Below are 18,543 nucleotides of genomic sequence, written 5' to 3'. Positions count from 1 at the left end.
CTTAATTATTGTTCAAGTTTATTATTCAAGTTTATTATTGGGTAATTGAAGATTATCGGGTTATTATTGGAGAATTGACAACTCTTCATCAATCAATCAAGTTTCTTCTATTATTCTTTGCTTTATTATTTGGATCATCTTAAGTTGGTATAATTCTTTTACCTTTTACTCTTTATTGTTTATTTCCTCATTCTCTTATCATGTTTACACTTGTTGTGATGATTGACACCATTAATGACATGTTTACCATGATAATAAGTGAGTAGTCTCTTAAATAGGATTAGTGGGTAATTAGGGGAAACAAACATGGGATTAATCATGCTTAATCTAATATATTTTCATAATTAAATTGCTTGCTTGTTGTGATGTCAACTTTATGCACATGTTATGTTTGATGAAATGCTAAGCCTATGAATCCTTGCATTTACAACCATCTCTTATGTACTCAACTTGACTTATAAGATATAAACCAACTCGAGTCTTGTTAGACCATGCATAGAAGTTGAATTGGAGGAAAGTAAGTCGACTTGTAGGTGTTGTACAATCTAATCGATTCGGCTCCGGGACCCAACTCTTCCTATGAACCGTAAGACATAAACCAACTCGGTTCCTCCACAACATTAATTGCTTGCAACTTTGTAAACATGTTTGTATGATCAACACCATGAATCCCCTATGACCCCATGATATCCTAGCACTTTTAATCATTTGTTTACATTTCTTAGTTCATTGTTTGTTTTACCTTATTGTTTGCATTAGTCTAGACACAACTACACACCCAAACAAATTGTGACACTAGCATAAATTGAGATAGATAGACTTAGAACCCAAAGCACACCGTCCCATGGATCGACCTCGACTTACCGCTAACTAGTTGTTTGTTGAGTATTATAAATGTGTTTTGATTGGGTGTACAACGACACGCCCACGTCAAAATGGCGCCGTTGCCGGGGATGGCGCTATGTGATTAAGTTCTTGTTTGTTTGTCTATTTTTATTTGTGCTTTAACCTTGAGGAACTTGTTCCTCAAGGTTCGTTTTTACCGTTTTATTGTAGTTTCCATGTTTGTAGTTGTATCTTTATCTTGGCTATGATGATGACCCAAGACTTGGTACATGGAGTATGTGTTCGATCTTTTGAGTATGACTATGGGTATGGGGAGTTTGAGGAGAAAGTCAACACAAACCTACCTTAATACTCATCCAATGAAAATCCTAACTACTACCCCAATGTTTCCCACCAAAATCACCACACCCAATATCAACAACAACCATCCACCCAAAACTCACTTTACAACCAATTCCAAATGCCACAATATGAGCACTTTCACACCCACTCACAACAAAAAGATGAGCCCAACTTTGACATTCAAGACATGGTTCTCCAAATGATGGGAGACCAACAAAATTTCTTCACACAAATTCTAGAGGAGAGCCAAAATAGGAACAATGTTCTCCAAAGCTTTGTTACCCATGGTGAGGAGTTGGCAATTCAAATTGCCCAAATGAAAGCAACCCAAACAAACACTCCCCACCAATCCTTGAGCATTGAACATGAATGTGAATTTGAGGCAATGACCTTTGATGAAGAAGATGTGAAGTGGGAAGAGCCAATCTCCTTGAGCTCTTGTGTGTATGAAAGTGTGGTATTTGATGAGGAAGATTTGAGGTTAAGTAAGCCAAATACTCTTAACCTTTGTGAGTATGAGGGTGTGACCTTTGATGTGAATATTGAGATGGTGGAGGAAGAATGAATGAAGAAGAGTGAAGCCCCTATCTATGATTCGTATGGAGATAGCGATGATGACAAGCCTATGGAAGAAGCTTATGCGGGATATATGTCTTGCAATGAAGAAGAGGAATGGAGTTGTGAGATTGCCTTACTTGAGGAGCCCATCCTTGAGAAGTTTGAGGTATGCTTCCATGAAGAAGATAAATTCCTCTTTCCTATTGACCATGAAGACCTTTTCGCACCCACCATGGAACCTATGATTGTTGGAGATGATATGGTGGACCTTCTCCAAAAGGTCAAAACATCATATAAAGGGTACTTGGTGGAGAAGCTCAAGAACAAAATTGCAAATGAACGTGCTTGTGGAGGTTTGGCACCCACAATCTCAACTCCTAAGGTATCCGATCATCAATGTTATGAGAATTCTCCTTCTACCTTGGAAGGATTGAAAAATCAAAACGCTATCACCATCACCAAAATTAGAGGAGAAGGTGGTAAGTGGAAATCTCCGGATGAAAATAAGCCATACTTCATACCTTATGTTGGCAAGAATCATGGGTTTATCGGTTTGAAGCATTACAAAGACTCAAGTGCCAAGGGCAAGGTGAAGAAGAGAATGGATGACAAGCTCCCTTGGCCAAGCTTCATTTTGAATTGGAACAAACCGTATTAATGCTTATTTGAGGATTGTGCTCAAGCCTTTGACCGGTTATTGAGAGCATTAACCAACAGGGACAAGATCAATAACCATGGCAACAAAGAGTGAGTTTGGTGGAGTCCTCCCTCAAACCACCACTTGTAAGATACCCTTTTCTTTGACTTTGCATTACATTTACACTTGCATTTAGTTATATACATATACTTTTAGCTTGAATTTGTATTATATTACATTCATACTAGCTAGTTCATATAATATAGTTGCATTGTAATATATTTCATGTAGATAGTTGCATATAGACTAGAATTCATGCGTAGTCACTAATGACCAATCCTATTTCTTTCTACACTAGAAATAGTGTTTAAATCGGTTAGGGGAGGTTTGATCATAAGTGACTTAAGCATCTAGCATGCATCATATAGTATAGTTTAAATTGCATTCATTTGTTATATATGTCATATAGAATTGCATTTAGTTAGAACATGCATTCATTCATTCATATCATTGCATTTATCCAAAAATCCAAAACATGTACTTTCTTTTCATTCCTACTCCTACATGTACATTGAGGACAATGTCCAAAATAAAGTGGGGGATGAGAATTTATATTCCAAAAATGCATAAAAATTGAAAAATTTCGAAAAATCACAAAAATATGTCCTTTAATTTCATAAAAACAAAACCCATAAAAATTTGAAAAATTTAAAAAACTCAAAAACATGTTCATTTCCTTTGTAGTGTAGTCTTGTATATATTGCTTGTATATATTATGTTTGTCTATCCTTGTTCACATTGATCGACTACGCCACATCCGAGACATGAGGATATTGAAGACCTCATGGTATGATCTTTCCAATCTCATTTTTCCTCTTTATGTTAATGACTATGTGGCTTTATTTTGATTGATGTGGTATAAACAATGTGAATTTAGGACTTGCATTTAGCTTATTCGACATACTAGTTGGTAGAAGCATATGCATTAGGATGTATAAATGTTAGTTGCATCATGGCATGTAGTTTGCATGTTAGAAAATTTTTGTGAAACCGTCTACTTGGGAAACTTGACAAGTGTATATAGGCCCTAGTAGATGCTTTTTCTTCTTAAGACTATGCTTGTTAGAATACTTGTAAAACACCCTAGGATGTGTCATGCTAGTATCCTTTGACCCATGGATTAAGGCCTAGTCAAGAGTACCGTGTGGTGTGATAACTCCTTGGCTACCGTTTATTCCAAGGTGACCCTTGAAACCATGCAACCATCATTCATCCATGTTCTACCACATTTTTGTCATCAAAGGGAATGGGCACAAAAAGAAATTATTCAAATTTGAGTTCAAGAAATGAAAAGAAAAGAAAAGAAAAAGTTTGCAAATTGCATCAAAAGAAAAGAAGAGTAACAAAAATGAAAAAACTCCTATGCTTCAAATATAAGGCACCCTCACTACATATGGGGTGACTTTGAAAATGTTCAAAAGAAAATGCAAAAAAAAGTTGAAAATTTGTCAAGTATTGAAATGCCAAAAATCAAAAGAAGAGGCAAAAGAAAGTGTTCTCGAATGTTATATGCCACAAGAAATTGGGGGAAAAACAACAACAAAAGCAAACTCCCAAAATGAAACTCAAATATCTATTGATCCCTTTATCCATCGTATCCATTTTTGTGCATGGTAGAGAGGGGACGACCCTTCTTCTTGTCTAGGCAAGAGGGAGAATTTCGCGATCCTCCAATGTTTCTAACACCATAGGGAGTCTACTCTTGACAAAAGCATTTAACGATTGAGGACAAAGCTACCCTAGCCTGACACAACTTGGAGGTGATTTATTGGTATCCTTCTAGGCTTAGTAGTTTGAAGAAATTGCATCTATGAAGGAGTGTGTACCCTTGAATTGCTTCCCTTTAGATAATTTCCGCCACTTAGATGAGGAAAGTGGCTATTATTTTGTAGATGCATCCATTACTTGATTTTGTGTGCTTTAATGCTTGGATGTATCGCCATTTTGGCAAGCCCCACCTTGCCTTGCAAGAAGGCATCCTACCTCATGGTTGTCTTGTTGTGAGTTGAAGGGGCGGAGTGAGACCCGCTAATTGTCTCATATCGGTTATATTATTAGGATAGTTTAAATAAAGGTCTTAGTTTTGTCACCTCTTTACTCGGAACGACCAAGGTTCGGTTTGGGAATATTTGATGTGACCAATATTTGAGCACATTTAGTCCCCTAATTGAGCCTATTTTGCATACTATTATAGCATTTCATGACCATTTTATCCGTTAATTCCTTCCTATTTCGTTTTCCTATTGCATTGTGCATGTTTTGTAGGAAAGGTGGTAATAAGGCGGAAATTCCCGCCTTTCGTGCATATTTGGAAGCTTATTGATGATATTAGATGGACTAGTATGAAGAGGAGACAATAATGATGACCAAGGATGTAGGAATAAAGTGTATATAGAAGGATCATAGGGTTAAAACGCAAGGATGACGAGAAGGAAGTCAATGCAAGAAGAAATTGTTCGGGACCAACCCAAGGGTTGCTCATTTGGCTCTGAAAGTATGCTAGATGGAACGGCGTCAAAAAAAAAAGTGATCTAGGCTTTTGAATCACTCCAATAGGAGTCCGGATGAGAAAATGACGTCCGTTTTACAATCCGAGCTCAAACAAAGAAGCTGTTCGCCAATCCGCGCGTCCCGAGACTGAAGACGCTCGTCCCCTGAAGGAATCCGCTTGTCCACCCCTTAAATCCGCTCTTCTTCGCCTCTTTTTGCCCGAGCGTCTTGCTCCAAATCCGCTCGTCTACCCCTGCTACAATCCGAGCGTCCCGAGACCAATCCGCTCGGATTCCCCTGCTAAAATCCGCCCGTCCCGTGCTAAAGACACCCGGATTCCCAGACACTCCCATTTCGTCTTCTACAAGCTTCAAGGAAGGATGCACATCTTTTTCTAGAGACCGGAGTCTCCCTAAAGAGACCGGCGATTCCTCAACAAGGGACTTAATCGTCATTTAAGCCCTTAGTTAACCCTAATTCATGCACCTAATCCCCACTATAAATACCCCATTTGTAATAATCAAACCATCAAGTTCCCATATTAGAAATTCCTCTTAGATTAGAGTAGGAGTAGATTAGAATAGATTACTCTTTAATCTTTCCACAAATTACACATTAATCTTTCCTTAATTATTGTTCAAGTTTATTATTCAAGTTTATTATTAGGTAATTGAAGATTATTGGGTTATTATTGGAGAATTGACAACTCTTCATCAATCAATCAAGTTTCTTCTATTATTCTTTGCTTTATTATATGAATCATCTTAAGTTGGTATAATTCTTTTACCCTTTACTCTTTATTGTTTATTTCCTCATTCTCTTATCATGTTTACACTTATTGTGATGATTGACACCATTAATGACATATTTACCATGATAATAAGTGAGTAGTCTCTTAACTAGGATTAGTGGGTAATTAGGGGAAACCAACATGGGATTAATCATGATTAATCTAATATATTTTCATAATTAAATTGCTTGCTTGTTGTGATGTCAACTTTATGCACATGTTATGTTTGATGAAATGCTAAGCCTATGAATCATTGCATTTACAACCATCTCTTATGTACTCAACTTGACTTGTAAGATATAAACCAACTCAAGTCTTGTTAGACCATGCATAGAAGTTGAATAGGAGGAAAGTAAGTCGACTTGTAGGTGTTGTACAATCTAATCGATTCGGCTCCGGGACCCAACTCTTCCTATGAACCGTAAGACATAAACCAACTCGGTTCCTCCACAACATTAATTGCTTGCAACTTTGTAAACATGTTTTTATGATCAACACCATAAATCCCCTATAACCCCATGATATCCTAGCACTTTTAATCATTTGTTTACATTTCTTAGTTCATTGTTTGTTTTACCTTATTGTTTGCATTAGTCTAGACACAACTACAAACCCAAACAAATTGTGACACTAGCATAAATTGAGATAGATAGACTTAGAACCCAAAGCACACCGTCCCATGGATCGACCTCGACTTACCGCTAACTAGTTGTTTGTTGAGTATTATAAATGTGTTTTGATTGGGTGTACAACAACACGCCCACGTCAATTAGAAATAGTGTCTATTTTGGTTTGGGGAAGTTTATGCATATGCATTCAGAGTTAATCTAAATTACGCTCTCGATGATAACAAAAACAATGCATCATATAGCTTAGTTTGCATTCACTCTTGTTTATATGTCATATAATTTGCATTTAGCTTAGAAATTATGCATTTCCATATAGTTTGCATAATGTTCTATCGTATTGGTCATTGAGGACAATGCTCATACTAGTGTGGGGATGGGAAATTCTAACTTGACCTTTTAAAAAAAACAAAAATGATAAAAATTGAAAAATTTGAAAACTCAAAAATATGTCTTTTAATTTCATTAAAACAAAATACAAAAAAATTGAAAAATTGAAAAAACCAAAAACATGTTCATTTCCTTTGTAGTGTAGTCTTGTATATTTTGTATATATATTGTATTTGTCCATCCTTTTTCACATTGATCGACTACACCACATCCGAGACATGAGGATATTGAAGACCGCATGGTATGATCTTTCCAATCTCCTTTTTCCTCTTTATGTAAATGACTATGTGGCTTTATTTTGATTGATGCGGTATAAACAATGTGAAATTAGGATTGCATTTAGTTAATTTGGCATACTAGTTGGTAGAAGCATATGCATTAGGTTGTATATATGTTAGTTGTATCATGGCATATAGTTGCATTTAGGAAAAATTTTGTGAAACCGTCTATTTGGAAAGCTTGACAAGTGTATATAAGGCCCTTGTAGATGCTTTTTCTTCTTAAGACTTTGCTTGTTAGAATACTTGTAAAACACCCTAGGATGTGTCATGCTAGTATCCTTTGACCCATGGATTAAGGCCTAGTCAAGAGTACCGTGTGGTGTGATAACTCCTTGGCTACCGTTTATTCCAAGGTGACCCTTGAAACCATGCAACCATCATTCATCCATGTTCTACCACATTTTTGTCATCAAAGGGAATGTGCACAAAAAGAAATTATTCAAATTTGAGTTCAAGAAATGAAAAGAAAAGAAAAGAAAAAGTTTGCAAATTGCATCAAAAGAAAAGAGGAGCAAAAATAGACTCCTAAAGCTTCAAAAATAAGCACCCTCGCTACAAATGGAGTGACTTTGAAAATGTTCGAAAGAAAATGCAAAAAAAAAGTTAAAAAATTGTCAAGTGTTGAAAATGCCAAACATCAAAAGAAATGGCAAAAAGAAATCGTTCTCAAAATGTCAAATGCCACAAGAAATTGGGGGGAAAACAACAACAAAAGCAAACTCCCAAAATGAAACTCAAATACTATTGATCCCTTTTCCATCGTATCCACTTTTGTGCATAGTAGAGAGGGGACGACCCTTCTTCTTGTCAAGGCAAGAAGGGGAATTCCGCGATCCTCCAGTGTTTTTAACACCATATGGAGTCTATTCTTGACAAAAGCATTTAACGATTAAGGACAAAGGTACCCTAGTTTGACGCAACTTGGAGGTGATTTATTGATATCCTTCTAGGCTTAGTAGTTTGAAGAAACCGCATCTATGATGGAATGTGTACCCTTAGATTGCTTTCCTTGTAGATAATTTGCGCCACTTAGATGAGGAAAGTGGCTATTCATTTTTATAAATGCATCCATTATTTGTTTTGTGTGCTTTAATTCTTGGATGTGTCGCCATTATGGCAAGACCCACCTTGCCTTGCAAGAAGGCATCCTACCTCATGGTTGTCTTGTTGTGAGTTGAAGGGGCGGAGTGAGACCCGCTAATTGTCTCATATCGGCTATATTAGTAGGATAGTTTAAATAAGGGTCTTAGTTTTGTCACCTCTTTACTCGGTACGACCGAGGTTCGGTTTGGGGATATTTGATGTGACCAATATTTGAGCATATTTAGTCCCCGAATTAGCCTCGTTCCTATGCTTTTTAGTGCATAATTGGGTCATTTATTATCTTTAGTCTTTCCTTTTGCATATTTTCTTTGAGGTTTTGATCCCTTGGTAGGAAAGGAGTAAGAACCTTGCATTTTCGTGGCAAAATGGAGCTAAATTGATCGAATCTAATGGCCAAGCATCAAAGTGAAGACAAGACTAGAAGGCCTATGTAAATAAAGAAGTAAAAGGGCAATGATGAGAAGATCCTTGCATCTCCAACAAAATTCTTGAGGATTGTTGGAGGAAGAAAAGAAGAGAAGCTTGCTGAGCTACTATCTGGGTGTCCCAGCCACGGGACGAGCGTCCTGGCTGGCTACAACCCGAGCGTCCCATAGCCAGTCCGCTCGTCCTGACCCTCTACAATCCGAGCGTCGCATCCCTCAGGCCGCTCGAATTCCTTCCCAGTGCAGCACGTCTCTCCCTCAGTCCGCTCGGGATGAGCATATTCTTTGAAGACTAGCGAAGCGGAGATGAGCATCTCCTTCGAGAGGAGCACTTCCTCAACTTTTCTTAAGGGTCTTAATCGTCATTTAAGCCCTTAGTAACCCTAATTTATGTACCTAATCCTTAGTATAAATACCCCATTGTACTAATTAGATTAGCATCCAATCTTAATATCTTCCTTATGCTCTTTTTATGTTCTAATCTCATCTTAATCTTGTAATCAACTCTTAATTAAGCATTAATATAAATCTCATTTCCTTAATTTCTCTATTGTTCATCATTGATTTTGTGTAATTGAATATTATTTGGGTATTATTGGGAGATTGACAACCTTCCATCAATCATCAAGTACTTCTATTATTCTTTGCTTATTATTTTGGAATCATCATTAGGTATAATTCTCTTAATCCCTTTTTAATTATTGTTAATCATTTCCATTCATTCATCATGTTTTGCCTTGTTAATGTGATTGACAACCTTGTTAGCATGATAAACTTGATAATGAGTGAGTAGTCTCTTAACTAGGGTTAATGGGGAATTAGGGGAAACCAACATGGGGGATGATTCATGCTTAATCTAATATGTTCATATAATTTATTTGATTGCTTGTTGTGATCTCAACTTATACACATGTTATGTTTGATGAAATGGGAGCCTATGAATCCTTGCATTTTTTACCCATCACTTACCTTTTCAATGAGACTTGTAAGACATTAACCAACTCGAGTCTCATTAGACCATGCATATAGTTGAGTAGGGAGGATTAAGTCGACTTGTAGGTGTTGTACAATCTAATCGATTCGGCTCCGGGACCCAAACCTCCCTAGGATTGTAAGATATAAACCAACTCGATCCTATCACAACAATAATTGCTTGCTTATAATTTGAGAATATGTTTGTATGATCAATTCCCATGTATCCCCTATGAACTCATGACACCCTAGTACTTTTAATCAATCATTTACATCTCATTTTAATCATCTTGCTTCTTTATTTACATTGTTATTTAGTTTAGTGATCTCTTATCTCAACCCAAATTGTGACACCCTTAGACACGACCATTTGCAATCGAAAATCCTACATCAATACCCGTCCCTTGGGATCCGACCTTTACTTACCTCTTTACTAATAGTAGAGTAGTTTGTGAAGTTATAAATATTGTTTTGGTCTAGGTAACTTTTGACGACGAGCAACAAAACCGACGAACGCCGTTGCCGGGGACAGTGTTAACTTGATTTTATTTTCTTTGATTGTTCTTAGTTGTGTCTTTCTTTGACTTGGGGAAGTAAAACTCCTCAAGATTTGTTCTAATCGTTTTCAAGTTGTTTGATATTTTGCATGTCTAGAAGATCACAAGGTAACTTGTTACCCATTGATCACGAAATTGAAAGAACTTTGACAAACAATAGAAGACTTGCTAGAAATACTTTGAGAGGTATTGGTGAGATTGTGGATATTCAACCAAACAATATTGAGTTCATCAACCCTTTTTGAAGAGAAGGAGAGGAGAACCCAACCATAAACCCACCACAAAATCAGCCCACAATGCCTAAATTTTCATCACATTCCGTACCAACCGAGGAGAACCTACCAAATGGTACTCCCACACCACAACATTTGACCGGTAATTTCATTGCAAAATCCGCATTTATCCAATTAGTCGAAAGAAGCCAATTTGGGGGGATGTCTAGTGAAGACCCTCATTCTCATATGGAGACTTTTTGTGACTACTGTGCTGTGATTTCTCAAACCGGAGTCACTCAAGACCAAATTCGATGGGTCTTATTTCTTTTTTCTTTGATTGGTACCGCGAAACAATGGTTAAAGAGCCTTGATAAGGCTACTCTTGGAAGAAATTAGCACTTTCTTTCTACAAAAAGTTCTACCCTCCGGAAAAGACTAACATGGTAAGAGCCCAAATCACGGGGTTCAAACAAAGGGACGAAGAATCTTTGTATGAAACTTGGGAGCGATTCAAAGGAACTGTCGCTCATGTCCTCATCATGGACTTAGCGAGTGGTTCTTGGTACAACAATATTGGAATGGTCTTTATGAAGACTCCCGAAACATTCTCAACATGGGATCAAATGGTACGTTCACCGAAGTTGATGATAATCAAACATAGAATAAGATTGAGGAAATGGCGGTCCATAACTCACAATATAGTAGACCTCGGAAGGCTACTAGAGGAGGAAAGCATGAAGTGGAATCTATTACTCAATTGGGTGCTCAACATAGTGCTCATATTGATACCATTAATTTGAAGTTTGAGAAGGCTATAGCTAAACTTGAAGAAGCCTCCAAATCACCTAAGCAACATGTTAATGCCATGGTGGCATACATCTTCATCAATTCCAAGTGGAATATGTGAGAGTTGTGGAACTTTGGGACATGACCAAAGTGAACGTAAGGGAACAAGTAAACAAGTGAATGCTTTCCAAGCATACAAGAGTGGTACCCCTTATTCTAACTATTACAATGAAAACACCAAATTCCATCCCAACCTCTCATACAAAAGCCAAAATGTTCAAAACCCTCAACCAACATACACCCCACCTCCAATGAGAAACCAAAATCAAAGACCCTTTTACAACCAAAACCAAGGTTACCAAAATCAAACTCCATACACTCAATCAAATGACCAATGTTTTGATGTTCAAAAAGCAATCCTCCAAATGCAAAAGAACTAACAAGAGTTTTTTCACTCAAATGCAAAAGGATACCCAAGCAAAAGACATCACCATTAACAACATAATAGCTCACACAAAGATGTTGGAGACCCAAATGTCTCAATTAGCATCTTCAAGTTCACAAAGACAAAAGGGGCAATTACCACCTCAAGGTAATCCCCTAAGACAAGAATCGGTGAGTGCCATCCATTTGAGGAGTGGTACAAGGTATGAAGGGCCGAAGAGGCCGGTTGATGAAGATGTTGTGAATGCTAGTGACAAGGAAAGAGTTGTTGAAAACTCTAAAGAAGAAGAACCCACCATTCAAGAAGTTTCAAAAAAGGATGAATAGAAGGCCAAAGAGAAGGAGCCTATTGTGATTAGACTTCCTTTTCCAAGTCGTCAAGCTAAGCCTAAGTTTGATGACCAACTTGGAAAATTCATGGAGATTGTGAAGAATTTGGAAGTCTCAATTCCATTTACGGAATTAATCAATCATGTTCCGGCCTATGCAAAGTATATGAAAGATATTCTTATGAAGAAGAAATCCATCCGGAAGCTTGAGACTATTGCTTTCACTAAAGTGAGTAGTGCCATCCTACAAGGAAGTTCACCTCCAAAACTAAAGGATCCGGGAAGTTTCTCCATTCCATGTACTATTGGAGACACCACGATCAACAAAGCTTTATGTGACCTTGGGGCAAGTGTGAGTGTTATGCCGTATTCGGTGTGCAAGAGGCTAGGAATGGGAGAACTCAAGTGCACCAATATCACGCCTCACATGGCGGATAGATCAACAAAGACACCTTTAGGGGTATGGGAAGATGTGCCAGTAAGAATTGGCAAGTTCTTTATCCCGGTGGATTTTGTTATTGTTGACATGGAAGAAGACTCCAACATTCCTATTATTTTAGGAAGACCTTTCTTACACACCGCGGGAGCGGTGATCGATGTAAAACATGGAGAGCTCACCCTTGAAGTGGGAGATGAAACCATCACTTTCAATCTTGACAAGACAATGAGAGCTCCACGATTACATGAGCTATGTTTTATGGTTGATCACTATAGCCGGCAAGATGATAGGAAGAAGTTGGCATTTCAATGGAAGAAGAAAGTGGATGATGATCCATCAAAAGAGCAAGGAAATTGCAATAAAGAGAGCTTAAAAAGCTCACTCATGACAAGTGAAGAAGAAGGCCTCATTGGCCAAGATAAGAAAGAAAGGGAGTTGTCCTTATCAACTCATGACATTTTTAGGGATCAAGTAGACGAAGTATGCGGTCTTTGGGATGATGAGTTTGAAGGGATATTCAATCCCTATATTGGTAATGCTATGACCCAAGACCACCATGAAGAACAACAAGTGAAAAGGTTTATTAAAGATCTTTATCATGACAATGAAGAAGCTTTCGACTACTTTTTCAAGGTAGTTTTGAGCAACATCAACAACACCTTGAACATGCCCCCTTGACATCTCATTATTGGATGAGAGTTTGGTGGAGTCCTCCCTAAACCACCACTTGTAAATATTCTAACTCCCTAACTTGCATTTTAATTATTGTATTGCATTTTTGTCAATTTTGGATTTACATTTTTATGCCTTGATCAAGATTTTCATCATTTTGAGAGAAGTGAGGGAGGGACTAATGAGTTTATTGATGTGTAGTATTTTACCTTAGTGTGGGGATAACAATTGCTTAGGCTATCCATGCCATTGTAGTGCCCCCACAATGAAGACCACAAGAAATGAAGGGTAAAAATGACACGGGTTACGAAGCACCCACGGATGGACCTAAATCCGTGAGGAAGAGGCACAATCCGAGCGACCCGACTATGGTCCACTCGTCTTGAAGGAAACCCGAGCATCCAAGGCCAAAGACGCTCGTCTTGTGAAGCTGCAAAAATAATTTTTGGGTCTGACTGAGAATCCGAGCGTCTCACTGAAGAATCCGCTCGTCTCAACCAGGACGGTCGTCTTAGTGGAAAGACGCTCGTCTTTACACTGTCAATTTTTGGGATTTCTCCCTGGAAAGGAATCGGAGCATCTCCAGCATAGGACGCTCGTCCCAGCTCAAGAACCCGCTCGTCTTGCTTCTAAGACGCTCGTCCCCAGGCGTCTTTTCCTGAATCCATAAACAGAAGAATTCGAGCGTCCCGAAGCCTATCCGCTCGTCTCCCCTCTGCTTTTCAAATCCAGCGGGTCTTTAAACCCCCTTCCCCCAATTCTTTTCATTCATTCAAACATATACACTTCCGAAACCCCAAAACTCCCATTCTCTCCATCAACCAACAACAAAATCCTCAACCAAAATCAACCAAATCAAATCCAAACTTCCTCAAAATCAAATTAAATCACTCCTTTATCAACAACAAGTGATTAAAACACCAAAATCTTCAAGTTTTGAGTCGATTTTTGGGATACAAGGCAACATTCAACTATCCTAAATCGATTTGGGTATTACTAGAAATTGAAGATTTCAAGCTTTCTTTGGTGTTACTAATTGAAGGAGCATGGCAAGAACAAAAGGTGGAAGTAAGGCACCCCCAAAAGAAGAACCTTTCTAAGAGACAACAAGCTCTTCCTGCTATTCAAGCATCAAAGGCATTGGTATTTCATAATGCAAGGTTGGAAATTCAAGAGCAAGATCCTCCTATGGAAGCTACTACTTCTACCACTCCGGTTGTTGAACAACTAACCGATTATCCGGAGGTAATTTTCACTTCCGACTCCCATAGGAAGAAATTTATTTCCTTTGCTAAGAAAACTATCTTGCCCACCAAGTTTATTTGTCAAGAGACTTTGTCGAAATTGGGTGTCCTAGAGCAAACAAAGACCTTTTTCGAGTCTATGGGATTGCGTACATTATTTGAAATGCAAGAGTTGACTTACTCTTCCCTCACCTTAGAGTTTTCGAGCTCTTTGAAAGTCACCAAGGTGGAGACCCGAACCAATATTGAGTTTCATCTCGAGAATGTTGATAGATGTTTGTCTTATAGAGAGTTTGGTAAAATATTTGGCCTTAGTGATAACCCGAAATACACAAAGAAGCCTACCAAGTATGACCCCGCTCCTTTATGGAAAGCTATTTCCGGAAAAGAATTCACAACCTACCATGATTGTCGTGCTCTCTTAGTCCATCATCCGGGCATAACAGTATGGCATAAGGTTGTTGGGCATATCTTGATAGCTAGGAAAGGTACAAATCATCTCACCGAACTTGACATTATTCTTCTCGAGTCGACTTTGAACATTGGGGAGAGTTTACAAAGCCATACAACGCTTTACGACTCTTGATTGAAAGATGGCTCAATGTTGATTGTGGCAAAGAAGACACGGCCTTTGTTGTCAATGGAGGATTAGTGACTTATTTGGCTAAGCACTTTAACCGGGATGTCAACAAGAATGACACTTATACACCGGTAAAGGGAGGCCATATCATCGATTTTCCCACCATGGTTCTAAAGTTCAAATGGATCAAGAATGATACTCTTGATAACAAATTTGGGTGGTTGACAAATGAAGCTAAATTCTTCGCATTGCCTAGGAAGATTTGCCGCTTGAATGTTCATAGACCGAACTACCTTCTCCCACTCTCCGAAGAAGCCAAATATATTATTCAACACCAAGGGGAAGAAGTTGCCGAGCCCTCCTCCTCCATTATCACCCCACCTTACCCATTCACCTACCAAGAATTTCAACCCGAAAATATTAAGGCGGGGAATGACTACTTGACTCTCTTGATGAAAGAAATGCACAAGCAAGCTTATGAAGATAGAGTCAATGCTTACAAAGCACCATATCCACCCCTCCTACATCTTGCTAGGCAAGGACTTCTCGATCCATCTTGTCCTTTGCCTAGTTGGGCGGATAAGGAAACATTATTTCCTAGTGCTCCTAGAGGTGGTAACTTGGGTGAAGAGGAGATGGTTGTTGATGAGAGTGGTGAGCAAGAAGGTGAAGAAGAAGAAGAGAATGAAGAAGAGGAAGAAGACGGAAGTGCAAGTGAGAGTGGTAATGACTCCCCATCCATGGAGGTTGATGATGCCTCAAGTGAGGAGGTTGATGATGATGGTGATGATGCAATGGGCGAGGACTAGCAAACTCTTGGGAGGATCCTACACTCCTACACCTCCTTTATGGTTTGTCTACTTCTCATGTTTTCCTTATAATTTTTATCTTGATCATGATTTATGGAATCCTAGCATCATATAGAGGACTAACACCTCGGTTCCATTGAGGTGTTCATTTTATTGTTCCCATTTTCAAAATCCAAAATGACAAATTTTAAGTTTCATGCATAGCATTTTTTATGCATGAACTCCCCCAATTTTTGACATTAGAAATAGTGTCTATTTTGGTTTGGGGAAGTTTATGCATATGCATTCAGAGTTAATCTAAATTATGCTCTCCACCATAACAAAAACCATGCATCATATAGCTTAGTTTGCATTCACTCTTGTTTATATGTCATATAATTTGCATTTAGCTTAGAAATCATGCATTTCCATATAGATTGCATAATTTCCTATCGTATTGGCCATTGAGGACAATGCCCATACTAGTGTGGGGATGGGAAATTCTAAATTGACCTTTTTAAAAAACAAAAACGATAAAAATCGAAAAATTTGAAAACTCAAAAATATGTCTTTTAATTTCATTAAAACAAAATACAAAAAAATTGAAAAATTGAAAAATTGAAAAAACCAAAAACATGTTCATTTCCTTTGTAGTGCATTAGTCTTGTATATTTTGTATATATATTGTGTTTGTCCATCCTTTTTCACATTGATCGACTACGCCACATCCGAGACATGAGGATATTGAAGACCGCATGGTATGTTCTTTCCAATTTCCTTTTTCCTCTTTATGTAAATGACTATGTGGCTTTATTTTGATTGATGCGTTATATACAATGTGAAATTAGGATTGCATTTAGTTAATTTGGCATACTAGTTGGTAGAAGCATATGCATTTGGTTGTATATATGTTAGTTGCATCATGGCATATAGTTGCATTTAGGAAAAAGTTTGTGAAACCGTCTATTTGGGAAGCTTGACAAGTGTATATATGGCCCTTGTAGATGCTTTTTCTTCTGAAGACTTTGCTTGTTAGAATACTTGTAAAACACCCTAGGACGTGTCATGCTAGTATCCTTTAACCCATGTATTAAGGCCTAGTCAAGAGTACCTTGTGGTGTGATAACTACTTGGCTACCGTTTATTCCAAGGTGACCCTTGAAACCATGCAACCATCCATCATCCATGTTCTACCACATTTTGTCATCAAAGGGAATGGGCACAAAAATTGTTCAAAATTTGAGTTCAAGAAATGAAATGAAAAGTCAAAAAGTTTGCAAATTGCATCAAAAGAAAAGAGGAGCAAAAATAGACTCCTAAAGCTTCAAAAATAAGCACCCTCACTACAAATGGGGTGACTTTAAATTGTTTAAAAGAAAATGCAAAAAAAAGTTGAAAAATTGTCAAGTGTTGAAAATGCCAAACATCAAAAGAAATGGCAAAAAGAAATTGTTCTCAAAATGTCAAATGCCACAAGATATTGGGAGGAAAAACAACAACAAAAGCAAACTCTCAAAATAAAACTCAAATACTATTGATCCCTTTTCCATCGTATCCACTTTTGTGCATTGTAGAGAGGGGACGACCCTTCTTCTTGTCTAGGCAAGAAGAGGAATTCCGCGATCCTCTAGTGTTTTTAAAACCATATGGAGTCTATTCTTGACAAAAGCATTTAACGATTGAGGACAAAGGTACCCTAGCTTGACACAACTTGGAGGTGATTTATTTGTATCCTTCTAGTCTTAGTAGTTTGAAGAAACCACATCTATGATGGAATGTGTACCCTTAGATTGCTTCTCTTGTAGATAATTTCCGTCACTTAGATGAGGAAAGTGGCTATTCATTTTTGTAGATACATCCATTACTTGTTTTGTGTGCTTTAATGCTTGGATGTGTCGCCATTTTGGCAAGCTCCACCTTGCCTTGCAAGAAGGCATCCTACCTCATGGTTGTCTTGTTGTGAGTTGAAGGGGCGGAGTGAGACCCGCTAATTGTCTCACATCGGATATATTATTAGGATAGTTTAAATAAAGGTCTAGTTCTAGTCACCTCTTTACTCGGGACGAGTAAAAGTTCGGTTTTGGGATATTTGATGTGACTCATAATTGCGCACATTTAGTCCCCTAATTGAACCTATTTTGCATACTAATATAGCATTTCATGGCCATTTTATCCGTCAAATCCTTCCTACTTGGTTTTCCTATTACATTGTATATGTTTTGTAGGAAATAAGATAATGAGGCGGAATTCCCCCTCTCCCGTGCATATTTGGACGCTTTTTGATGATATTGGATGGACTAGTATGAAGAGGAGGCAAGAATGATGACCAATGATGTAGGAATAAAGAGTATATAGAAGGGTCATAGGCTTAAAAGCAAGGACGACGAGAAGGAAGCCATTGCAAGAAGAAATTCCTCGGAACCCAAATCAAGAGTTGATTGTTTGGCTCTGAAAGTATGCTAGATGAAACGGCGTCGAAAAATCAAGTGGTCTACGCTTTTGAATCACTCCAATAGAAGTCCGGATGAGAAAATGACGTCCGTTTTACAATCCGAGCTCAAATAGACAAGCTTTCCCGGGATCCGCGCGTCCCGAGACCAATCCGCTCGTCCCAAGCTGCAGCACCATTTTCATAATAGTCTGTTTGTGGATATGCGCATGCCGAGCTCAGGATGAGCATCCCAGTCCTAGGATATGCGCATCTCCTTCGAGAGGAGCATTTCCCTACTCAACACTTAGCAATGTTATTTACTAATCTACCCTTGCTTAACCTAATGATGTACCACTATATATATATATATAACTGGGTTGAAGCGCTGTGGATGCGCCACGTGTCAACCCAGCTTTAAATACAAGTATTAATTACAGCTAAACATTAAATATAAATATAATAAATGCTGTATAAATCTCAGCAAAATATTAATTATAGTTTAATAAATTTATTATAAAATTACGTTAAATAATTACG

The 18,543-nt window shown here is 38.0% G+C and overlaps 1 non-coding gene across 1 annotated transcript; it reads right to left on the bottom strand.

The window, feature by feature from the left end:
• Positions 1-10,733: 10,733 nt before the first annotated feature.
• LOC141615848 (small nucleolar RNA R71) lies at positions 10,734-10,839 on the bottom strand. The gene has a single exon (XR_012530241.1). It is a non-coding gene; the product is annotated as a small nucleolar RNA R71 (small nucleolar RNA).
• Between the last annotated feature and the right edge of the window lie 7,704 nt (positions 10,840-18,543).

The sequence above is a fragment of the Silene latifolia genome, chromosome 11, assembly GCF_048544455.1.
Source record: "Silene latifolia isolate original U9 population chromosome 11, ASM4854445v1, whole genome shotgun sequence".
Lineage (NCBI taxonomy): Eukaryota > Viridiplantae > Streptophyta > Magnoliopsida > Caryophyllales > Caryophyllaceae > Silene > Silene latifolia.
This window is presented reverse-complemented; position numbering and strand designations above follow the sequence as displayed.